At 33.1% G+C, this 13,131-nt stretch overlaps 1 protein-coding gene across 2 annotated transcripts in view; it reads right to left on the bottom strand.

Moving 5' to 3' along the window:
- Positions 1-13,131, bottom strand: part of LOC141529372 (uncharacterized) — a 201,909-nt gene that overhangs the window by 122,978 nt on the left and 65,800 nt on the right. For both annotated transcript variants that reach the window (XM_074245876.1, XM_074245875.1), the window contains exon 4: positions 8,959-9,017. The gene's annotated coding sequence lies outside the window, so the exon portion shown is untranslated. The remainder of the gene's footprint in view (positions 1-8,958; positions 9,018-13,131) is intronic.

The raw sequence follows: 13,131 nt of genomic DNA, 5'->3' as shown, positions 1-13,131 counted from the left end.
AGTTACAGTGTTACGAGAAGGGTAGCGGGCAATACGAGATAGGGAAAGAAGCCCACCCTCAGCGGTGGATATAACCTGGCTCTTTAATTTAGAGTCACTGGACAGTAATTAAAATAACCACCCCCTACACACATATTCTACAAAGCGGTACCCAACCTCTGACCCGACTGTCATCCACTCTCGTCCACTATTTCTTTGTACTAATTTTGTTTTTAATCATTTGTGCTTGTAATTATATCGTTAATACACTTGATAAAAAATAGATGAGTTAAATATCTCAAACTGACACTGTTATTTAGAGAAATAGAAACAATTATTGAAAACTTTAAGTATTATTTTTTTTTTCTCAAAAGCAATAAAATTAATTTTTAAATAAAACAAAACAAGTTTACTGTAGATAAAATAGTTGAGTGGACGTTAACATTCAGACGCAATTAAAAATATTTTTGTCGGAATTAATATCGAGGAGAGTTGCAGCATCAGCAACAGCAGCTCGTGTCTCAGTAGTTACTGTCTCTGTATCTCTGCTATTACTTTCTCGGTCCTTCTCTCATTTTCCTCGCTTTCTCATTTACTTCCCTCGACGTTTTCTCCGCCCGTATGGTATAGTAATAGTAATACTACTAGTTAGGAGAGGTGGTGCGCCAGGACGACAGCTTCGCAATAAGAGAATACACTGGTACTGGTACGGGCACGGGGGTAGGTCAACGGGATGACAGGCTAAATTAAATTTTCTATTTTCCAACGAAACTCACCCGCCTGACCAGGGCCTCACTCGTTACAATCATATGGACACCTTCAACTCGGACGTTATTCAAAATCCGGAAATTCATGTCCATACTTTTCATTTTGCGCACTTCGTTTCCTTTGAATTGCCGCTTTACGAAGAAAATATATTTTACGAGACTTTAAATTAGCATTTTAATATTACTAATTTCCATTTCCGCTGGAACTATCTTTAATGAAAAATTTTTATTTATTCACCTAGCTTTTTATTGAATGACCGACAAATGGTCAAATTTCCGTGTTGGTATTGAATGTTGATTTCATCATTTGAGTTTTAGAAAAATAAATATTCAACATTTTAGAGCGGAAATAAAATGTTTCTAGTTCTTTTTCTCTATATTTCAATATTGGTAATTCCAGAACATTGAACAACTAAAAACGCGTGATTTAAATTTTTAATGTTAATAAAAAAAGTAAGAAAAAAATTTTTTTAAGCATAATAATTCGAAACCTTCGTTATAATTTTTATTTTTCTGTTTTATAAATTATTAAGATTGAATAAAAATTAGCACAATTACTTTTATTATTTCAATCAACAAAGTAAACATTAAAATGATACAGACTATTACGATTGGCAGTAAAAATAATAAAAACAATTCTGAGGAAAACTGGACTGGAGGGTTCCTCGAATAAACAATTTATTTATTTATTTAATACTGTTGTTATTATTATTTATGAGTATATAAAGATACATTTTTAAAGAAGAATGAAAATAAACAGTAAAAAAGATTCTTATTCGATTGGTAGTGTGGTCGAAGGATGTACCAGGTGTTACAATAAATTTCGGTTATATTTTATTCAAGCCAGCCCGATCGGTAGTTTTCAATTTGCCGGCTCGTATATATTTTGCGTCGGTTTCACGGGTTAGGGTATGGCGCAACAAACGTAGTAGTGGGCTCACGACTACGAAAAACCGTTTCGAACTCTCCTGTTGGAGAGTATTGCCCAGCAAGGGTCCCACTCTTCTCAGAAACTCAAACAGATAGAGATAGAGATGAAGACACGTAAATGGAAAGAAGAAGGAGATTTCTAGAGTGAGATGAGTGGGAAGAAGAAGGGTGTGCAATTTCTTGGTCAGGATGGTCTGTACATGTCGATCTAGCTTCGGCCCGCGAACCCAGTCCTTCCCGATGCTGAAGTTCCTTCGTCTTATTCCTCTTGTACTCTATTTCTTATTCCGCTTTATCTATATACTACGTACGGAGAGCAAGAGGAGTTGATGAAAAAATAATAATCCCATGAGAGTGGTCAGTTATTGAAGAAACGGAATCATTCCATCTGCTGCTGTCGATCCAACTCCATATCCATCCTCCCGCTCTAGTCACCTTACATTCTTTCAGTTTCATTCTTGACCCAGCCCAGAATCCAATTTAATAACCAACAATTCATAACCTTTTTTTATTTTCCTAAATTTTTATTTCTGTCAATTTTAATTGATTTTCGTCATAGGATTTTTATATGTCAGTATCAATTTAAAAAGCTATGTTTTAATTAAAAATACTGCGGATAGAATTTTTTTTTTTTTTTTTTTTTTTTTTTTTTTAATAACTTCTATTCAGTGTTCTGGGGATATATCACTCTTGAATTGATTGAAGTCAAATTAAATATAAAAATACCGAGGATTATTAAATTAAAACTAATGAATACTAACTTCAAATAGCGATAATATTTCTGTTAATTTTTCCGTCCATCCATAATTTCCATCTTTTGGTGAAATTTTTTTTAACAATCGTTTATTACACAAAAATTCGGGTCTTCTCCGACAATCACAGTGATATTATTTTTCAATTTTACTCGTCAAAAAAACTTCTGAAACGCGGATTCCTAGTCGTCGATAAAAATCCACATAAAAATAAAAGAAATGACCATATGAAATACGACTCGCGAGGTTGTTTCTGTTGGCTAACCACGACAAAACTACACATCATACTCTACACGGGATAGTAAAAAAATTTACTCGGTGGCTCGTGTTATGTCATAAAGTGGATGAGTAGCAATTTCATTGAAAGTAAGTACGAAGGGACGCGAAATCGGACTTCCAAAAGAATGAACAGTTGTAGATATTTGGCTTCTACCGAAATTAAAAATATCGATTGCTATTGATGCTCACACTATTGTAGCTTTCATGGAAGCGAGTGATTCTACACACTGACACACCTGTTTCTATCGACATATGCACACATCTGTGTTCAATTTGTTACTCTCCTAGAAGACAATGGGCATTCTTTTAGCAGACAGTAAGAGGTACAAATTGCAGTTGCTCCTGCGTCTCACTCTGATGGACCTGTGCTTCCAGTAATCGTCATCAGTCGTTCATCATTTAGTTCCTTTTTGTCACCTAACCCCTCGGAATAAATTCGACCGATCAACATACTGCCACGACAATTTTTTCGCTAGTACGTACACAGTACCAGAAATCTCTAAAAATACAAAGACTTTTATTGTTTATCCTTCTTTCATCACCACTCACAGCTAGCTCTTGCTGTTCACTGTTGCTCTACTCCGTCCCTAGGTTCATTCAGCCATTACTCGATTCGCGATTCGATTTATTCTCATTTTCGATTTGCAAAAAAAAAACTGTCGGGGGTTAAAAACATTTAATCTTTTTGTGATAAATTTCGTGTGGAGGAAAACTAGAGCTTCCTTGTGAAAGATAAACGACACTTGCACAGAAAAAAAAAATTTACTTGAATCAAGAAAATAATTTCGGTCAATTTCATCTTCTCTATTCAAGTAAAAAATTCTTAAACTAAGAAATCCAAGACAATGAAACTCTTTAAAATTATTTTCTTGGTTCAAGAATTTTTCTCGTGATTCAAGTTAATTTTTTTTTTTGTATGCTTCAACGTCCAAGGTTTGATTAGGCTTCCGGTTAATTAATAACCTCTCATGTACATATCCGTGGTGAACGAATATGCATGGAAGTTTCCGTGTGTTGGTTGTGTCGAGTATAAACGCAGGAGCAGGAGGACAACGGGGGAGAATCTAACCAGTAGGGCCAGGACCACTCATTTACATGGGGAAAACAGAGGAACCGAGGATGGGGAACATACACGCACACCTAGTATATCCTTGATTCCTCTTATTGCTCTGTACCACAGAATTTACTCTGTCTGTTTGTTATTTTTAATCATGTGTATGCTACATTTTTTTTTTTTGAATGAAAGTGAAAAATTTTTCAATTTTTATCATCAACAATAATTCAAAATTATCAAGTAAGCAATTAAATTGTAAATTAAAAAATTAAATTAAGAATTTTTTTTTTTCTAATAAATGACTCGGATAATTAATAAAAAAAAAGTAATTTATCTAATGAAATTAATAAAATCGCATAAACATTTAATCTATCCACCGGAAGTAAAACCATCTGTCATACACACCTGTCTCGCATCTTTCCATTGTGCCTTATGGTGCATCACATTAAAAAATATAAAAAACCGTGTGTTTCCGTCAACTGTGAAAATGACATGATGCATCCTTTTTTTAGTTGCAATAAAATAATGATAATATTCTCATCATCTGCAGAAAATAATACAGCAGGAAAAAATATTTATTTTGTATAAAAAATTGAAAAAGGAGGAATAAATTTTACAAAGAAATAATTGCCGGTAATTATTAGTTTTAAAAAATGTGTTTCATCCTCTGGACTACAGATGATGAGTGATCTCGGTATAATTGTTTTAATATATTTTTTTTATCAATTTAGTTAGTTTGTTTTTTGAGACGTCGGGGAGAAAATTAAGCGGTTACAAGCATTGAGATCGAAGTCGAGGGATTTTTTTATTGACCCGATCGGCAGCGATTAATCGTTAAGAATGCAAGCACAGGTTGCGCAAATTATCCCTGCTCGATCTGCAATCCGTCATGCAGCTATTCCTTCTCTGTCTTGTTCTATGGACTTTTTTTTTTTTTTTTTTCAATTTTGCTATAATCTCTTGTCTTTATTTTCTCGAGTTAAATTCCAAAGAATCTAATTTCCGTCTACAGTTTTATACAACTAAAAAATATAAAAAAAAAAAAAATGTTAAATTAAATTAAATTAAATACGACAGTAAGATTCGTTGTAGCGAATCAAGGAATTACTTTCTATTCCACCGTATATTTTAAAATAATCATTACAAGGAAATTACTTCTAGTAAATTTACTTGGTAGGAACAAAAAAAACTATAAAATAATTATCGTGATTTTCAAAATAAAATTTATGGATCAAAAACAGAGAAAAAAATCAATTTAAGCGTGACATTTCGTAATTTAACTTACAAATAAAAAAACCAGTCAATAATATAGTGGCTAACACAATTGGCAAGATAAAAATTGACTCGATCAAATATCTTGGCCCGTTTATAATAATATATCCGGCGCAGAGAGGGCCCGTGGCCCTGTAATTTATATTTAAATAAGATCAGATTGAAACTGCAAGGTAAATACTCGCCCCTCGGGTGTGTTCCCATCGGCGTCAAAGTGTTGTGCGTCGGGTCGGCAGTAATGTTACAGCTACAATATAAACTATATAATTCAACAAATAAACGGCTGTGTCTGTACATGAATCGTATCGGTACTGGTTATGGCACAGTTCTACCTCGGACCATCACATCACCCGTGGATGATATTTCTCGTATCCACTTGGCATTACAATTGGCTTGCGGTCGGAAACGATCGGCCCGCCGCCGATTATCGCTATCGATCAGCTCGTCATGAACACAGTATTATTCTATCTCTCGCTTATGATCGCCCAGTTACTATCGTAAACTCATTTATGTTACACCGTCTTGCAAACACTCATCATCTTATCTTTATATGTACATAAATGCCAATACTCTTACTAATACTAATACTAGTGCTAATAGTAGTAATACTAATATACAGATGTATACTTAGCACACAATATTATACATCACTTTTATTTGTGTACAATACACTCGAGCCGGACATTAAACCGGGCGATGATTACAACCATTACTCGCTTCAATCTCGGAAATTTATTTATTTATCGGCTATTTCAACGCCACCTGGCAAATTTGAAAAAGGCTTGGCGAATCCAAATAAAAACGTCTTGAACATTTATTTTATTATAAAAATAATCTGTTGTATGTAATCAATAAAAAATTTAGAAAAAAAAGATTTTATATTGAAAGAAAATCGAGCTATTCGCATTTATATAATTTTGACTTAATTCAAGACAATGAAATTCTTCGAAATGAAGTTCTTTGTTTAAAAAATGATCTAAGTTAATTTTTTACCATACTCAAAAAATAGAAATTCAAAAACTGGAAGCTTTGGAAAAAAATTGTGGTTAAATCTAAAGATCACAAATTGATAGCATTATCAATTTTCTTCGTACTGATTTAATGAGCAATATACATAAAAATATATGTAAATATATCCAAATATGAACAGCAATTTTATTTGGATTTATTTTCTCTGCTCTTAGTCGGCAACGGCTGCAGAGGCGTATAATAAAGGCTCCCTGGAAACAATATAAAACAATAAAGGGTTCTTACCATAACCACCACGAGTGTATGAACGAATGTACAAGTGAACGAGTAGAGTCAGAATAGAATGTTATTGTATATGGTATATGTAACCATGTGAGCTTTCTTTCTTCTACTCCCTTCAGTTTGCAGGACCTCTAACCCGAGCAGAGGTTATCCCCTTTATTCTTCTTTTCAGATCCACCTTCCAAGTGGAGTCCACCCAACGATCTAACTCCGTCGCTCTGCACTCGGTCAGTTGTCTAATATATGTGATAATAACTTGCCCGGGAATCGAACCTGCTGGCGCACGAATCTCGGATCTACATATATGGATTACTTGAACCCCTATTACTATTACTTCTACTACTACTACTACTACTACTACTACTACTACTACTACTACTACTACTACTACTGCGACTACTACTACTACTACTAGTGCTTTCCATAGCTTCTACGGTTCTCGTATTCGTGGATGTACGTGTAAGAGAAATATGGATAAATTTAGCATAGAAAGGAAAACCGTGAGATTGCTACCGACCCTCGATTTGACCGAGGGGTGCTTCTATTCTGAGAAATCCAAGATTGAAATTTGAAATATGGAAATAACAGAAAACGATCACTTGGAAAATGACAAATTTTTTATATTTTAATAAAATACAAATTACATTCCGCAAAATCCTACAGTGAAAAAATAGATGGAAAAATTACGTGCTCTATATGTTTTATTTTACCTCCAAAACAAATTATTTTTTATCCACAATAATATACTAGAAATAAAACTAAAAAGTTGATTTTAAACAATGTTAATTTAATAATAATACAAGATATATTATACACCGGAATTTTTTCCCTAACATTTTATTTTATGATAAAAATAATATATTTTCCGATTATTGTATGCTGTAGGTACGATTATTAATATTAATAAATAACAGTTATTATCTCGTTAGGTAGCGACAGTCTTGGAGTACTGGGGGATATTATATTTGCAACGTTTTCCGACGTACCACAAACCATCCCTCTCGACCCCTCACGTCCGTTTCCGGAGTAGGTTCGTCGCGTTGCGTTACGTCGGGGTGATATTCTCTCTTCTGTTCATGTATATATTATACATACACATAGATATAGCAATAGACATATACGGATGTCTATGTGGATGTAGGTGTGCTGCGCTGCGCGCTTTATGGCATGCCAGACTGGTTGGTTAATGTTCCGTGGATGGGAATCCGCCGCGTCTTATATCCGAAACAAAGACTTTTGTTACTTGCTAACGGTTGGCGAACAACCACTCCCCCCTCGTGTGCCGCAGCGATATAATATAATATTATATTATTGAAATCCGGATACACATATTTCTTATATTATTATTCCAGAAGAGTTAAGACGCGACACACAATACTGAACTGAACTGAAAAATTCTGTCCTATGCATAAGAGATAGTAACTAACACACAGGGAAAGCTCGATTTAATTTATATTTTTTTCGTCCTTTTTTTTATCAAGCTAGTTTTATTTATTTTTGTTTTCATTGGATATTTTAACAGATTTTTTAGCGCGTCTTTTTGTTCACACAAACTCGGCGTAATCTTCGGATTAAGATCCTTGTAGATGTGGAAGATTGAATTACCGGCATACCGCTTTGAGGATACTCCCCGATGAGAGGAACAACCGACCAGGGAATGAAAAAGAGTCTGCATCGAGTTACAAAAAAATAAATAAACAAAAACCACCTTGACCCATACCAGTATAAGAGAGTTTGAGTGCCTTTAGAGTGTTTCTTTTAGCTAAATCTTTATCAATCACCATTTTAAATTGTGTTATATCGATTTTAGTTATAGCTTATCAACCCTTTAAAAAATATTGGTGTCAAAATGATTTATAAAAATTTTTCGACATTTAATTTTTTATCAAATATTTGTGAATAACTTTAAAAAATTCGTAAATACTTGTTTAAAAAAAATAAAATTCCCAAAAAAAAATAATTTCTGATAAATTTTTTATAATTTCGATATTTCAAACCAAAATTTGAATTAAAAACTTTAGCAAATATTTTTGATAACTTTTTACTACTAATGATGTTTATTTAAATTGGTCTTTAAAAAATAAAACACATCACTGTTTAAAATTGTGACTTTAAACGATTGACGCAACGTGAACTAAAAAATGTTTTTACAGAAAAGATACTTGAAAAATTCAATGCAGTCTATTGCAGTAACTTTTTTTTTTAAGACTTATTATAAAGTGTTATAATTAAAAAAAAAACGTATAGAAATTCATTAAAAGTTCGAGTAAGAACTTAGTAAGTAAGTGTACTAAGAATTAGTATAACTCCTTTTTCTGAGTACACTAAAGTGGCTTACTCATAGCCAAGAGTGTTAGCTAAAAATAAATATATAATTAAAGCCAGTAATAATGAAGTTCTTTATGCTTTTAGTGCTCTGAGACGCGGTGAGTGTGTAATGTGAGCACAGAGTAGTGCACAAAACGTATATACGACCGTGTATAATAACACGAAAACGTAAAATCTCAAATTCAAATGCATTAATAAAATATTATTACGGAACTTGTATTAATTAGGCACCAAGCTTTACGTATAAATAGAAATTCACAATATTATATTTTGGCGTTTCAAATATTCAAATACTTACTGATGTGAGCTGTTTAGTATATTTAATTAATAATTAATACTGACTCACCTAAGCCGGCAATCGCTGAATAATGGTCTGTATTGTTTAGAGGGAGAATTATTGTAATCCTGAAACAAACAATTCGAAATTATGCCTATTAGTCGGAATTATTATGAATTATCTGTTAATTTCGCATTTAAGCAGCATTACGAAATATTTATCTACCGAAAAATTTTGATAATCAATCAAATTTTTTCTAATACAAATTTATGAAATTCAGCTAATTAATTTCCCGAACAAAATACAAATTTTATAAAAAAATTTTCAATATCGATAATTAGCGATATTCATGAACGAATAACGGAATACCGACTGGATAATAATCTTGATCCCCTCGATCCATTTTGGAATTTCATTGGATCCTACGAAATAGCAGCGAGTATATAATTGCGAGTAGAAATATACACATGAAGACTAAGAAACAGCAAAAAAGAGAGCGATGTGTAGAATGAGTTTATATCAATAATTTCAGTATTATAGATATTAATATTATTATTTGTAATATATAATACGTGATATAAAGATATATACCATTCAGTGAGCAGGGATGGTATTGTGGAGCATATGCCGGTCTCTCGACAATACTCGTTAAATTTTCGTCGATATAGTCCACAGTCAATATGTTGCACAAGAGCACAAATCATTATTATCGGGTCGTTGTGTTAAACTGCCGAGGATTACAGCTTAATCTAAATTCGTTATAAATTGTTTTGCCTATGTAGCGATAACTCACCACATGTGGTTCTATTTAATTGATCGGCACCCAATTAAATGTCCATCAATTAAATTATTATTATAAAAAATATAATTTTTTCTCTAAGTATCCGCCGGTGTGAATCTAAAAAGCAGTAAAGAATTCAGCTGTGAAAAATGATCGGAAGATAAAGGATAAGAAAATTCAGAGAGAGTTGAGGGTGTTAAGAAATATCGGCGGTCAACCTAACGGAGAAGAGGAAAATCCCGTATCCTGGCAATAACGAGCGGTACGTACGAGAATATACCCTCCTTCAGTGAGGAGGAGCTGGAGGAAAAAGGAGGAACGAGAGAGTACCGAGAGTACCCTTAGTCGGCTTTACCCTGGGGAGGTTTTATAATGGCGTCCAGTTATTATCACATGACCCCGGGCCACGGACACGATGGGATGCTGCGACAAGAGATGCCCGATTTAACAAGTGCGATGTGCCCAAGCTACCACTCAACTGTTTGCTGGCTTGATATATCTATATTTGTATGTATGTATGGGTTTATGTATAAATGTATAAATGTAGGTAGTACGGTACTGGACTCTCGTTAGTGATACTCAGACAGAAAACCAACGTGGACACCCCCGCTAATGATTACGGCCAAGTTTCATATTCACTTTAGCCGAGTGCCCAAAGACTCGCCAATTAATTCGTCATTAACTTTATAAACTTTTTCCTGCATTTATCTTCAATTAAAAAAATTTTTTACATTTCGTTTCCTATTAATATTTTTTTTTATTTTAGGAACTAGTACATTGATGAAAAAATTAACTTAAATAAAAAAAAAATTTTTTTGAACGTCAAATTGAAAAATTTCTTTAATGCTAATTAAGCACAAAAATTCTTAAATCAAGCAAAATTTACTCAAACCAAAAAGTATCACTCAGTTTAAAAATATACTGCTTGATCCAAGATGATTAAATTTTTCAAAATGATATTATCGAATCAAGATTTTTTCTCTTAAATCAAGTTAATTTTTTTCAGTATACAGAAAATGTTAGTAGACAAGATCAATCATCCTTTGACTATACAAGAAAGTGAAAAAAATAAAAAAAAAAAAAAACGCGTGTTCTAATATCGTCCCAATACAAATATAAAAGAAGGAGTCTCTTTTGGTCTTTGGTTAGAAGACGAGTCTCAGAATGGGGCGGCATGGCAGTAAAATCCCATACTTCTCACTGATATACGGTATGTCAATTTAAGAGTCTCCACAAAGTGCAGTCGGTGCTGTACCGCGTTGATGCATCGCGCCGAATTAGCTTCCCACAAGCGATACGGCTTTTGATTTCTCACCAGTACAGCTTCAACCAAAGACCCTGCGGTATATATCTTAGCTCGTCTCGGATCTTCCCGCAATAATTCAAATTTTTTTACTCTATTTATTTTATCATCATTTATTCCGCTTATATTATTCTTTATTGCTTAATACTCTTTGATGATACTGCCGCGAAAAAAAAAAAATATTAAAAGATAAAGATCACACAGCGATAGGATATAATAAGCTTTAAACACCTGCCTGGATATAAATGACGAGTGACAGCAAGAAAAATAGCTCGTTTAATTTTATAGAATTATTTAATTATCTATGCTACAATAATATTTATAAAACAAGATTGTCAAAAACAGAGGAAAAATCTGATCAAATTTAGAGAACATCATATCAAATGTAGAGAGGTTCTACTGTACAATTAATAAAACACTTTAAACCTGAAATACACAATGACAAGGTCTTAAAACAATGTTTTGTGAAAAAAAAAAAAAAAAAAAAAAAAGGAAATAGAGGTGTCCTTGCAGTAAAAACAGTCGGAAAAATCAAATCATCATTTGGAGCAGATGAGAGTCGAAGCATTACCGTGTATTTGGGTTTACCCACTATCTATTCAATTATCACTTGGTAATCTGTTGATCTTCATTCTACTTCCACTAGTTAATCCTATTTCACGACTTCCGGCCATTCTTGGGTTTGAGCGACGTGTCCTGTGACGTCAAAAACTCGTATACCAACTTCACCGATGCACGGACAGGGTGGCATAAACATTAGCCAACATTTTTAACGATTACAAATTACAAGTAGTATGAAGTAGTCACAAATTGTGTTACTAATTACCAAACTCGTTATATTATCATTCCTCAACCAACCAATGGTGTTTTAAAGTTATTAATTAATTAATAAATTAATTAATTGTAAATTATGAAGTCAATAATCGAGTTAATAAACGTTAGCAGTATCGAATTGGATGTTGAGATGCTTCTTGAGGCTCCGGCCTCAGTGTAACTCAATAAGTACACGGCACGTTAGAGCCTTCGACTTCACAAGTACTGGCTGGGTATATTATAGTTTAGTTGCGTATTATATACGTAGACGTAGACTTAGATGTGGAATGAGGTAAGTAGAGGTTGAAAGGACCGTTTCAAAGTTTGCTACCGCACCTAACATATTTTACCTCTGCTCTACTCAGTTCCAAGGGCAGAATGTAAACTGTTACAGAATAGTGTTATATTGTATGGCATGGAATAGCATAGATGATGCCCCGATATCGCGGCAAGTTTAAGGAAGCAGTTAATTACGAGAAGATGTGAAAGATTAACACACCGTAACGAGGACCACTTACCACATTTTTTTATTTTTCATACACTTCACAGAACACACAAGAAATCACACCTATTGTGTGTACTAACTCGCTGATTAATTTCTGCTGATAAAATTCATATATACTTATACTTTTAGCCTCCAATTTACGAGCTAGGTTGAAAAATTACTGCTGTAAAAAAAAAAATTAAAATCGTCAAACGTCAGTGTTATAACTGATTCTGCCGTTTGTTATTTTTTGAGAAATTTTATTCAGTTGTTTGTTAAATATAAAATTTTTTTCAATACTCTAATAATTTTTTCATAAAAAAATAATAAGTATTAATAATTTATGTTGAATGAATACTCTTCTATTGATGAAAAAAATTAAGTTGGTTGAAGAAAAAAAATCATTATGAATAAATTTCTTATCTTAAATGGAACAATTCGGAACCAAATAAAATTTATTGACTTAAATCAAGAGAAAAAAAATTTTTTTTTCATCTGAGCAAAATTATTCAAATTTTTGCAAAAGGTATAAGACTTTTTTTCCACTTAAAATTCGATCAAGATCATTTTTTAATTATTTAATTACGAGTATACCAATATAAGAAACGAAAGCTTAATCTCGTTACATATTTTATTTTTTGAACCATTTTAGACGTAAGTTTTATCGAAAAAAGGTAAGTACATCGAATTCCGCTTAATTAATTTTATTGGATTCTCGTTAGAGGTTCGCGTAACGAAAAACGGAGAGCATAGAGTGCGTGAGTGGTGCACAAGTAAAGGAGAAGGCTGCCGACATTCCGGTTACGGGGAAACCGACGTAAGTTTCCCGATTGTTTCACGACGTAAGTAAATTTAATTTAC

This window comes from Cotesia typhae, unplaced genomic scaffold, assembly GCF_013202065.1.
Source record: "Cotesia typhae breed Kobodo isofemale line unplaced genomic scaffold, CoteBio_Ctyphae contig_48, whole genome shotgun sequence".
In the NCBI taxonomy this organism is placed as follows: Eukaryota; Metazoa; Arthropoda; class Insecta; order Hymenoptera; family Braconidae; genus Cotesia; species Cotesia typhae.
This window is presented reverse-complemented; position numbering and strand designations above follow the sequence as displayed.